Below are 13,585 nucleotides of genomic sequence, written 5' to 3'. Positions count from 1 at the left end.
GATTTACCTTTAGGATATGTTCATCTGGGAACGTCTCCTGCATTGGTATGAGAGGAGAATTCCCTTCTTGTGGCTCTAATCTGGAGTAGTGACCTGCTACTTGATTTTTGACTCTCATTCGATCTTGAATTTCTAGATCAAACTCTTGAAGTAGAAGTACCCATCGGATCAGCCTCAGCTTAGCGTCTTTCTTCGCAAGTAAATACATAATTTCGAGTGGTCCATATAGACAGTCACTTTGGTACCTACCAGATAAGATATAAACTTGTCGAAAGTAAACACAATAGCAAGTAACTCTTTTTCTGTTATCGTATAATTCAGTTGAGCTCCTGTTAGGGTTCGACTTGCGTAGTAGATGGGATGAAAAACTTTTTTCCTTACTGGCCTAAGACAGCTCCAATTGCGAAGTCACTTGCGTCACACAAAAATCCGAATGGCAAATCCTAGTCTGGTGTGTCAATTATAGGTGCCGTGACTAATCAACTCTTCAAATCGTTGAAGGCTTTTAAGCATTCCTCATCAAACTTGAATATAGAGTCCTTCTCCAATAATTTGCATAAGGGTTTAGCAACCTTGGAGAAGTCCTTCATAAATCTTCGATAAAAACTGGCGTGGCCCAAAAAGCTCCTAACACCCTTTACAAATGTTGGAGGTGGGAGTTTCTCAATAGCGTCTACCTTTGTGTTACTTTGTGTTGATCTTTCGGTGCTATTGTAATCTAATTATACCCTAATTATCCATTGAGAAGATAGTAGTAATATCGTCCTGCGAGTCTATCCAGTATCTGGTCCAAGAACGGTAAAGGAAAGTGATCTTTCCTCGTCGCATTGTCCAGCTTCCGGTAATCGATGCAGATTCTCCATCCCGTAACCGTTCTAGTCGTATTAACTTGTTGTTCTCATTCTCAACGACCGTGATACCTCCTTTTTTTGGCACGCACTGGACCGGGCTTACCCATGAACTGTCTAAGATGAGATAGATGATACCCGCATCTAACCACTTGATGATCTCTTTTTCTACTATGTCCTTCATGATGGGGTTCAGTCTCCATTGTCCATCGATCGTCCCTTTTTTGCCATCTTCCAAGATAATCTTGTGCATGCATACAGATGAACTAATACTGCGAATATCAGCTATGGTCCATCCGATGGCCTTCTTGAATTGTTTAAGATCTAAGATAAGTTTCCCTTCTTGCTTAGTGGTCAATTCTACTGAAACAATCACAGGCAGAGTAGAAGCGTTACCTAAATAAACGTACTTTAAAAGAGAAGGTAATACCTTGAGTTCTAATTTAGGTGGCTCATCGATCGACACTTTTGGCTGGAAATAGTCCCTCTTTTCTAACTCCAAAGATTCAAAACGGGATTGCGGATTAAATCCCCTTCAATTAGCTTCTAGCAAAGCTAAGTATTCATCCTCCTCTGCATCATTTGGAGGATCCGATGTCAAAATTCTTTCCAGTGGGTCCTCAACACAGTTGAGTTCCTTCTCCACTATTAAATCCTCTAAATCAGGCATAACAGAGCAATCATCCATTGTGTCAGGAAATCGTGCAGACTGAAAGATGTTAAATGTTACCTGATCATCCTAAACACGCATAGTGAGCTCTCCCTTTTGCACATCAATAAGGGTCCTTCCAGTTGCTAGGACCAGCCTTCCTAGGATGATTGGTACTTCTTTGTCTGCTTCAAAATCTAGAATTACAAAGTCAGCAGGAAAGATAAACATATCTACACGTACCAATACGTCCTCGATTTTTCCTTCTAGATGTGCTAAGGATCGATCTGGTAGTTGAAGCGTAATTGTAGTTGGTCTAACTTCTCCTATCCCCAACTTCCTAAATATTGAAATAGGCATCAAGTTGATACTTGCACCTAAGTCACATAATGCATTACCACAATATGGTGCTCCAATGTTGCACGGTATGGTAAAACATCCAGGATCCTTTAATTTTGGGGGTAGTTTGTCTTAAAGGTATGCACTGCATTCCTTCGTCAAAGCTATCGTCTCAAATTCTCCAAGTCTTCGTTTCTTAGACAAGATATCTTTTATGAACTTGACGTAGTTCGGCATTTGCTCAAGTGCTTCAACCAAAGGGATGTTGATGTGAAGTTGCTTGAGTACGTCAAGGAACTTCTTGAATTGAATCTCCTGCTTCTATTTCTGAAGTCTTTGAGGGTAGGGAGGTGGTGGTTTCATTACTGGGATTGATTCTGGTTGATTCGTCTTTAGCGGCAATCCTACATCTAACGACATTGTTAGTTGATTAGAATTAGTTGGTCCTAAGGTTACTTTGTCGGGTTTTACATATTCTGGTTCTGTTGAAACTGGAATTTCAACACTTGGTTGAAGTTCTTTTAAATCTTGAGCATCAACTGGCTCCTTTTCAACTTCGACAGTGTTGGGTTCTACTGTCTTTCCACTCTTCAATGTTAATACTTTACAATGTTTCTTCCCCAGATTTCTCAAATTCTCCGTGTCACTAGGTAGAGCACCTTGTGGTTGGTTCTTGAGTTCAATAGCAAGCTAGCCCACTTAATTCTCCAAATTCCTTCAAAGTGGTGTCGTTTTTCGCCATGTATGCCTTCAATAGATTTTCTAAGCTATTGGATTGTTCCGCTTGGGTTGGTTTCTGAACTTGTTGGGGGAAACTAGGCGGTTGAGTTGGTCTAGGTTGGGCGTACGTGTTACTTGTTCCAGCCCCTTGCTTACTCCAAGAAAAATTCGGGTGATTTCGCCACGATAAGTTATAAAAGTTGGATTACAGTCCTTGCCTCCCTGGGTTTTGGTTTTGGTTACCCATGTAATATACGGATTCGGGGTTCGATGGACATTCTTCAAATAAATGTCCTTCCCCACAATACAAACAGGCTATATTCTCAAATTGTTTAGGTGGTTGAGCTGCAAAACTGTTAGACCCATTAGTGGTAAGATTCTTAAGCATTAAGGATATTGAAAATACCTGAGATGGGAGTGAAGTGAGAGCATGCACTTCATGTATTCTAGCGACTCATCTTCTTGACGCTGCTTGATTGGTTGGCCATTGATAATTGTTGCTGGAAATCCTCTCAATAATTTCATAAGCCTCATTATAAGACTTAAAAAGGAGAGCATCATTAGCAGAGGCATCCACTACCATCCTCACGTGAGCGTTGAGACCATTATAGAATGTCTGAAGTTGAATGCAATGTGGGATTCCATGATGAGGGCACTTTCGTAATAACTCTTCATACTTTTCCCATGCCTCATACAGGGACTCATCATCCATTTGTTGGAAGGCAGTGATCTCATTCCTCAACTTGGCATTCTTGCTCGACGGGAAATACTTCATGAGAAATCTCTCGGCTAACTCTTGCCATGTAGAAATGGAGTTCGGTGACAAGTAATAAAGTGACAAGTAAATGTTGAGTTATCGTACCCACAGGGACTGTAAAAAAGAATATTTATGAAATTAATGTTGAAACACTTTGGTGATAGAAAATATTTTGGTTTAAAGATGATTAAAAACTAAGGGTTAAAAACTAAGTAAAAAAAATTAAAAATAAAAAGGTTCTAATGCACTATTTCAAATAAGGTTTAATCAAGATGATATAATTGTGTTGGATTAATTACATTCCTTTAAATTAGAATTATTAAACTTGCAAGTTATGCAAGGCATATGTATCGCCAAATACAATGCTAAATTAACTTCAGCTACCTTAGAAGAATAAACATGCACTGGTTAAGTATTGTGTAGATTAATTAAAATTTCAACACGATTTAATAATTAATTCATTAGTCATCTAACAATTAATATTGCAAGAATAACTTAGCCATGATTTTACTTAATCAAGCATCTTACCGAGGCCTATAACAGCACAAACACAAATTCAGTAATTCAAGCAGGCAAAATATAATCAACCCAACATGGATTAAATTCAAGCTAGCTTGATTAAAATAACCATTTCAATAGCATAAATATTCATAAATATATTTTTCAAAACAACAACAAATTTAAAGAGATAGGGAATAAGAAGCAAATTCAGTGTTTCTCCGTGGCTTGACTAATTTCTCCGTTCTTCGTTCTCCGTTGTCCTCAGCTATCAAGGTGGCTTATGAACACTTTAATTGCTGCTCAAAAATGTCTGATGAGGACCTCTTTCCCAAGACGACAAATCGTCACTTAAACAAAAGGGAAAATGGGAAGGAAAAGTTGAGAGAAAGTGAGAGAGGAGAAGAGAGAATAAGAGTGTGAGGGATGAGTTGAATGATCAGTAAGGGGTGGATTTTATAGCTGATTGTGGCTCCTATAAATATCAAATTCCATCAGCCAAAGAGACCCCCCTTGGCTGGCCACACACATGGCAATGTTTAGAGATTCAACTTTGCTAAAAATAGCATGGGACAAATCCATAAAGGCATATTTTTTAGAGGGGTTTGAATGCAAGATTGAAAGTTCTTCAAGGGCTTCTTTGCAAGCTTATTTAGTCAGCTAAAATGGCGATTTGGGTCAGCATTTGGACGGTTCTGGGCAACCCAATTGGTGGCTAGTTCGGTTCACTAGATTCGGTTCAACCAATGCGGTTCAACTAGACCCTTTTTTTCCATAATTAATTAATAATAATTTATTTAGCCCAAATTAAATTGGGAATAAATTAAAATTAATTATATTATGAATTAACACACATTTTTGGACCATCTGAGGCTGGAAATAAATTTTCCTCGATGCTTCAAATTACTTCTCGGTTTTAGTTTTCGAGCATTGTTTGCCAAGCCAATTTTCGCCCTTTGTGCGAATCTGTCGAAAATAGTCAAAATTAATCAAAATTAACTATAAAATTAATTAAAATTCATCATGTTCATATTTTTAACATAATTTTATTATTTTATAATATTTAATTATTTTTCGATAAGAATGTAACCGAAAGGGCATGATTTTAAGTTAAAAAGGGCATTAAAAACACATAAATTTTCGTGTTTCTAGTAGTATCGTATAAAAATTTCGTTAAGAAATTTTATCATTTGCATGTTTAATTAAATAAAAGGATCAAATCGTAAAAGATGGAAAAGTAGGGTTCTTGTAGCTAAAGGTATTAAATGGTTATAGAACTTAAATGTAAGAGTACTTAGGTGGTAATTAGACCATTTAAGTGATAGTGGACATTTATGGGATTGGTTTTATTGAAATTATTAATGTTTTGAAAGGATAAAATGGTAAATAGGTACTTAAAGATAAATTAACTAAAAGAAAATATTTCCATCTTCTTCATTTTCATACTTTCCAATCAAATTCACCATTGAAGAATAAGCTAGGGATTTGGCCAAGCTCTTCCTTGTGCATGTGAGAGAATTTTCATTCCATTATTAGTGATCTATATGTTTTTGAAGTCGTTGTAGCTTAATCTAGCTAGCCCAGAGACTAGTTTGCAAAAAATTTAAAGGGTTAGGGTTTTACCATTAACATGTTTGTGTGATTCTTGAAAATTTATGAAAGATTATGAGTCTTTGTTGTTAAATAAACAACTTTTGTAAAGTGATTTTTGTTGAAAATGGCAATTAGGGATTTATTTGTAAAATGTGTAAAATACATGGTGAAATTTTTAAATAATGGTTTGTATGAGTTGCTATGGGATTATATTGAATTCCGCTAGCTTAGTATGTGGATGAAATTTCATGAAATTCAATTTACAAGCTTAAGTACTAATTATGCATAAATCTTGATTGTGGATTGAATTATAATTATAATTATAATTATAATTATGCATGAATCTTGATTGTGGATTGAATTGAATAATTGAGATTGACTGAAAACTTCATTAAATATAATTATTTATTTAGAAAAAGATAAATCTCAGCCGGATATAAACCGAGGAAAGGCGAAAGTCACAAATTAGTTCGATCGTACTTCTACGCATTAATTGTCACTGTAAGTTCATGGCACTTAAATGTATAATTGAATTTCCATATATATATATTCATCTTATAACTATGTAATTAAATACTTAAGTTAATTATACCTTATTGTACATACGTGCCCCTGTTTGTACTTCGGTGCCCCTGATTGCACATACGTGCCCTTGTTTACACTTTGTTAACTTCAATCAAGTAAAAAAAGAATTGCATTCAATCAATGTTAAGTTAAAAGATTTACTATGTTCTTACTAAGCTCTCTGAGCTTATATATTTTTTTGTATTATTTTGTAGATCGTTATTGCTGACCTCCAGATGAATCGAATCTTCAGCTCACACTATCCATTGACGTTGGTAGTTTTTGTACTCCTTAGGGTTGTGGCATGTATATGTAGCTTTATAGGTTACTTTGGTTCATTATGGAAAATTACTATATTAATCAACATACCAAAACAATCAATAAGTGCTTAATTTCATACCATTCTAATTGTAAGAAATTAAGCACTTATTGATTGTTTTGGTATGTTGATTAATTAAGTTGTAATGTTTGGCTTGAAAGTATGGTATTATGGTTGGTGTGCTTTTGGCCTTTGATGCTTTATTGATTGGTATGGTATGGTCAATTGAAAGTATGTTTTAAATGATAAATTTGGTATGTTTGAATGTGATTTGGTCTATGGCCAATGATGCTATGGCTTTGTATGGAAATAGGTAATTGTATAAGGTTGATTATAGACAAATATGTTTATGTGTTTGGTTGATTTGATGAATTGTGGTTGAGGTGCCTTTTGGCATATTGGTTGTATGAATAAATGGTGAAATGATTTAGCCATATTTAGGCATGTTTAGGTATGTTCAAGGCTTGAATGTATGTGCAAATGACTCATAGGATCATGCTTGATTAGGGTGAAGGAAATGGCTTGAGTTTGGCCTTTTTCTTGTCCACACGGCCAAAGACACAGGTATGTGTCTCAGCTGTGTGTGACACACGACCAAGCGAAGGGTATGAGGTATATTTTAAATGAGAAATTCATGTTGAAGGTGATAAACTATTTTAGAATAAATGTCGAAGGTTGTTTGATGATAATAGAAGAGATTGCACCGTCTGGTAAGATTCTAGAGATAGCCAAAGAGTTAAGTGAAAGATAATAAGTAAAGAACAGTAAGGGGTGTAAGTATGTATAACATCTATAAATAGATTTAAAGCTATGAAGGTATCCGCCAAAGGCAGAAATGGAAATCCAAAAAGTCAGAATCTAGAATTCAGCAAAGGAAATTTAAAGGTATTTTATACCTAAGCTCACTAAATTTGTATAACTTACAAATGTTATTGTAATACCCAATTTGTACCCGGCCCGTACCAATTGTAATACCCAATTGGTACCCGGCCCGTACCAATCAAGAAATACAAAGGCTGATACTTTTATTTTCGTTTTTTTATGTTTTTTTACTTAATGCAATAAAACAGAATAAAGGGTAAAAGACTTATCTTTTCCCACTTCTGAAACGCCATTAGGGCGATCGAGGTTCGTCTCCGAGGATAGACAATCGGAAACTGAAGGGTTTCCTAGGCTTTTGAGGTCTTTTTGTTGATGTTTTGACGGATTTGGACCTAGATTTGGACTTAAAGGAGTCTAAAGAGCTCAATAGGGTATTTCCCCCTTTTCGGCCACCGCGGACGGTGGTGCCGACATTGGAGATCGGCGGCCGGTGCGGTGGCCGATGACTGGCCGATGATCGGGCCCTGGCCGGACTAATTGAAGAAGGAGAGAGTTTTTTGTGGTTTTTTTAAAGAAGAATGAAAAATGAATTATTTTTGTAACTTTTTGGCTTAAATAGCCTAGTGAAACGACGCCATTTCACTAGGCCTCCCAAGGCTCCAAAACGGCATCGTTTTGGGGAGGCCGACCCGACTCCAACTTGACCCGGCCTACGATCCGCATGTTTTTGAGCGGAGGGATAAATTGCGCTTTTAGTCCCTCCGCCTTTTTAATGTTTTATAATTAGGTTTTTTATTTTTTAATTCGCCCTTTAATTTATTTTTAATTTCAATTTAGCCCTATTGGAACGACGCCGTTTTGGAGGAGAAGGGAAAATTTCCCTTCCAGCCCCTCTATGTAATTGCGTGTTCAATTTAGTCCTTTTGGCTCTATTTATTTGCAGATTTACCCCAAAATTTTGAATTCCAGTTCAATTTAGTTTTTTTATTATTTTATTATTATTAATTAATTCTTGTAATGTGATTATTATTTTTTCATTTATTTATTTTTTCCTTTTTTCCTAACAAATATTCTTTTATATAAAAACATGTGTATATCTATGTTTTTTCAGTATTTTCAAAATTCTTAAATACCTATTTATTTTAACATGTTTTATAATTTATATGTATATACATATTTTCCTACTTTTCTCTATTTTCACAAATGCATTATGTATTTTGTTTATATAAATCTTTTATAATCTAATTTTTATATATAAATTCATGTGTATTCTTCATAGTTTAATGTGTATATCATGTACCTTTTATTTTTTGCTATTTATTTGTGTTTTCATTTATATTATTTTGTTCGTTTATGTGATACTTTGCATGACATTGTTTATTTTTTTATGTATATTGGTTTTATTTATTTATATGTATGCATTATTTCTATGCCATTGTAATATTTATTATTGCATTGTATATTTAATGTAGCATCACATCATTTTTTTACTCGATTTCAAACTTTTCAAAATTGAGATAATGCTTGTATTTAGGATTTTCAAGGAAATTGAGCCCTAACGTATTGGGTTCCGATTTTCTTCGTTAAATCTAACAATCGAGCATTTCTCTTTAATTAAAAATAAGAACTCATTATTGGTAATTCAACATGTTGTGTCCTAACGTATTGGATGTGACGCATTGATTTCTCGAAATGAAGATTTTTTCTAAAAAATAATAAAGGAAATATTCCAAGTTTGGGATTTTGGAGGAATTGTGTCCTAACGTATTAGGCCGCGATTTCTTAAATCTTGAATAAATGGATATTCTTTTAAATTTTTATTACACGAGTATTCTGGCCTAATTCATTTTTGAGGAAATTAGAATGTCGTGCCCTAATGCATTGGGTGTGGCATTTTCTTTCTTTGAAATGATAAGGGTCTTAATACGTAACGTTTTTAAGTTTTTGCTAAGGATTATATTTTTCAAATTTTCGACATTAAGACATTAATTAATTAAATAAGTACCAATTTTTGGGCGTAATGAGGGTGCTAATCCTTCCTCATACGTAACCAACTCCCGGACCCTTTTTTTACAACCAAAGTCGTTCTTAGGTGACCCAATCACACCTTAATAAAAGATTGGTGGTGACTCCCAATTCTTCCAATTTTAATCGACAACTAATTTTTGTTTTTTTCCCAAAAATAAAAAATGGTTTCGACAGCTTGGCGACTCCATTGGGGACGTTTTTTTTAAAAATAAGAGAGTCGAGCCACAAAGTTGATTAATTCTAGTCTTATAGTCGAAAAAATTCAAATTCTTTTTAAAAATCCTCTTGCATTCATGCTTAATTGATTTAAGTACTTTAAATTATTTTGCATTGTACATTACATGTACTGGATAATTTTACCCTCTAAGTGGGAGTGAGAAACTATTCCTTCGTGAGGTTTTCACCTTCGTATAGGATAGTGGATCGCTTTCGGGATACATCGGTACTTATGCGTTCGTGAGATTTTTACCTCCGTATAGTCATAGGGAAAATGTGTCCCCCTGAACTGAACTTGATCTATATGAGCCTATAATGGGTGAAGATCGAGGAATCTGCTGGTTCGGGTACCTTTACTTTAGAGTCATACCGTATATAATGAGCCTTAGGAGCTTGCCTTAGGTAGAACCACACTAAACCCTAGTAGATGTCCTAATAGCCGTTGTACTCTTCCTTGATTATATGCTTATATTTGATACTGACTTTTGTGTTTTATTTTAATTGCATGACATGGCATTTCATTTCATCATAAAAGGCGTCAGTTCAGATTCATTTGCTAGATAGAAAGCTTGTCTTGGAAAAAGGGTTTCTTGATAAAGTGGAGGACAATGCGGCTATCCGAACTAGGTCTGAAACAACGCAGCAAGAAAGGGGCGATAGCTTGGCCGATGGGTATGTATCAGAATTATGGGATTTTACTCGCATCGGTATAACTCAAAACAATTTGCAGGAGTTGAAGGAAATCTGGGATCAGTGGAATAATGAGGTTAGACAGTTATTTTATGACAATTATGGGGATTTACCTTATTTGCTTGATGTAAAGGTAGACAAGCATTTGTTTCGAGCCCTCGCCTAGTTTTGGAATCCTGCTTACAACTGCGTCACGTTTGGGAAGGTCGATTTGGTGCCTACGATAGAAGAATATGTGGCTTTACTCCGATGTTCAAAGCTTCAAGTGGATAGGGTTTACTCGAGAGTGGTAAATGTGCCAACCTTTTCAAAGAAGCTGATGGGTATAACAGGGATGAGTGAGCAATGGGTTGCTACACGGATTAAGCAAAAGGGGGATAGTAAATGCGTTCCTTGGAGAAGTTTGAAAGATGCAATTCTAACGCACCCAGACGTGAGAAAGATGTTAGATGTCTTTGCTTTAAGTATATATGGCTTGATTGTCTTCCCCAAGGCCTTGGGGCATGTGGATGAAGCAGTCACCGATTTATTTGACCGGCTTGATAAGAAGGTTACACCGATTCTGGCAATTTTAGCAGAAACCTTCAGGTCATTGAGTGCATGCCAAAAAACAGGCGAGGGCAGATTTATTGGATGTGCACAGCTTCTACTTTTATGGTTTCATAGTCACTTTTGGAAGGTGGATAAGGTTTCGTATCGAGTTTTCTCTAAAAATTATTCACCACTAAAGGAGATAGTAGCTACGCCGAGGAGAGATGACATTTCGGAGGAGAAGTGTCTTCAAAATCTTCAGGAGGAAGACGTTGAGTGGAGAGCTCCTTGGTTGCTTCCAAATGAGATCCTGTATAGGTGTGGTAATTTCGATTGGGTCCCACTACTTGGGATTTGGGGAGCTATTGGATATGCCCCGTTATTGGTGCTGAGACAGTATAGGTCAAGACAATTTATACCTACGACCCAAGGGGTAGCTGATTGTGAATTTTCATACAAAGATGATGGTTATAGAAAGAATATTCAAGAGATGTCTAGCGAGTGGAAACAGATTCACCGAATGAAAGGGTTAGCTGTGGGTCCGATGACAACTCCTGAGTATAATGAATGGTGGGGTAAGAGAATCAACGACAATATACCCAAGGTAAGTCAGGAAGGTCGCCAGCCAATAGAGGAGCATTTGCGAGTTATCCCTTCTGAGTTGGAAATCATAAGACAAGATTTTGAGAGAAGAAATGCAGATTTAGAAAAGAAGATAGAGCAAATGGAGGAGGAAAAGATGAACTTGAGATTGGACATAGATGTTCAGAAGCTTGAAACTGAGAAATTAAGGAAAGAGAAAAACAAGGTTGAGGAGGAGCTGGGTAGTCTGAAGAAGGATTATAAAAAGTTAGGTCTGTCAATGAGAACTGCTGGGCTGGGAAAAACATTAGAACAGTGGCAAACACAAATTCAAGAAGAAAAGGACAAAGTCGATAGATGGGAATAGAAATTCCAAGAAATGCAGGGGTGAAACGAGGCTTTAGAAAAGAGTTTGTCAGAAAGCCAAAAGGAAAAGGGCGAGTTAAAGGATAGGGTGATCGTGTTGGAAGGATCTCTTCGTCAGTATCAAAATCGAAATTCTGCAATAAAGTTGAAAGCAAGGTTGAGCAAGATTGAGGAAATGAAGCAAAGAATCGAAGAGCTAGAAACGGCGTTGCAAAATTGTGAAAACCGGATGAAGCACTTGGAAACAAATGAAAATCGTAATAAGGAACAGCTACACTACTTTTAGAACTAAGTTAGGAGCAGAGATCATATTATGGAGGAAGCTGTGGTCCAGATCCGAGAAGTAGCTAATCACGTACAAGCTTTGGCAGTACAAGCAGACATGCTGAGTGTGAAGTATGAATTAGAATCAGATCGGGGGCAGGAGTTAGCTGTGTTACTTAGGAAGATTAGAATGCTGAGCAATAGGGCAAAGCTTTATTTGTAATTCACTTTATGTAAAGAAATATTTTTCTCGCAAAGTTTTCTTAAATGGAATTGAATTAAAATTGACGCATTTTTTGCATTCATGCATTGCATTACTTCATATGCATTTAAAAATATTAAAAGATTCTAATTAATTTAAATCACTCCTCAGTTAATCTGGAAACCAACCAGCCTACTAAACATCGCTATGGTACTCGATCAAAAACTAAGGACATGGATCAATAGATGGAAAGGCTAGAACAGTCCCAAAAGGAAATGCAGGAGCAACTTCAAAAGCGAATGAATGAGCAGCAAAAAATGATAGACAAAATGATGGAAACTCAAGGGAGTATGATGGCTCAGTTAACTCAATGGTTCAACAAGGGAACTGATAAAGGAAAAGGCTCTATGCTCAATGTTGAAGAAGGAGACAATGAGGGACCTGTCTATCCTCCAAACTTTACCCCCTAGCAGGTTGAGATATACCCGCGTAAGTCCTCTATTACCATTAGGCCTCAGCAATTTCAGGACGACGCTGCAACGCTAATGAATCTTCAGGCAGGATCAGGCTCTAACCCCGGAGTCAACCTTGTTAATCCTGCTATCCCTGACTTCGATGAAACGGCTGGGAAGGAGAAAATGAATGATGAATTGCCAAAACAGCTAGAGGAAAAGTACAAATGACTGGAAGAGAAATTTAGAGCGATGGAATGTGCGGAAAGCTACTATGGGATGGATGCTAAAGAATTGAGCATGGTTCCGGATTTAGTACTCCCTTACAAATTCAAAATGCCAGAGTTTGAGAAGTTCAATGGAACTAGTAGCCCCGAAGCTCATATTACCATGTTTTGCAGACGAATGACTGGTTATTTCAATAATGACCAACTCTTGATACATTGCTTCCAGGATAACCTCACAGGGGTAGCATCCAAGTGGTACAATCGATTGAACCGTACCCAGATTAATTCATGGAGAGATCTAGCACAGGCGTTCATAAAGTAGTACAGCCATGTGACTGACATGGTACCTGATAGGATCACTCTGCAGAACATGGAAAAGAAACCGGGTGAGAGTTTTAGGCAATACGCACAGAGATGGAAGGAGGTTACTGTCTAGGTTCAGCCATCTTTTCTAGAAAGAGAGATGACGATGCTTTTCGTAAACACATTGAAGGCCCCATTTATTACACATATGTTAGGAAGTGCTACTAAAAGCTTTTCTGAAATAGTTATGATGGCGAAATGATAGAAAATGCTATCAGAAGCGGGAAGATAGATGCTGGAGAAAGTAGCAGAAGGTTGACCTTGAAGAAGATGGAAAATGAGGTCAACAACACAAGTTCATATTCAAAGACGATTACGGTGAATCAACCGGGAAAGGTGGCTGTTAACCAACAAGGATCATCAAAACGAGGATCCGACACAAGGGAAAATACAGAGAAGCTTCAATTTACGCCGATTCTGATGTCGTATAGGGAACTATATCAGAATCTATTCAATGCACACGTGGTTTCCCCTTACCACTTAAAACCTCTGCAGCCTCCGTACCCCAAGTGGTATGATGCAAACGCACAATGCGATTATCACGCAGGAGTCGTG

The 13,585-nt window shown here is 36.7% G+C and overlaps 1 non-coding gene across 1 annotated transcript; it reads left to right on the top strand.

Annotated features, from left to right (window-relative positions):
* Nucleotides 1-3,194: 3,194 nt before the first annotated feature.
* On the top strand, nucleotides 3,195-3,301 carry LOC128032102 (small nucleolar RNA R71). The gene has a single exon (XR_008188232.1). It is a non-coding gene; the product is annotated as a small nucleolar RNA R71 (small nucleolar RNA).
* Nucleotides 3,302-13,585: the final 10,284 nt, after the last annotated feature.

The sequence above is a fragment of the Gossypium raimondii genome, chromosome 8 (assembly GCF_025698545.1).
Source record: "Gossypium raimondii isolate GPD5lz chromosome 8, ASM2569854v1, whole genome shotgun sequence".
NCBI lineage: Eukaryota > Viridiplantae > Streptophyta > Magnoliopsida > Malvales > Malvaceae > Gossypium > Gossypium raimondii.
This window is presented reverse-complemented; position numbering and strand designations above follow the sequence as displayed.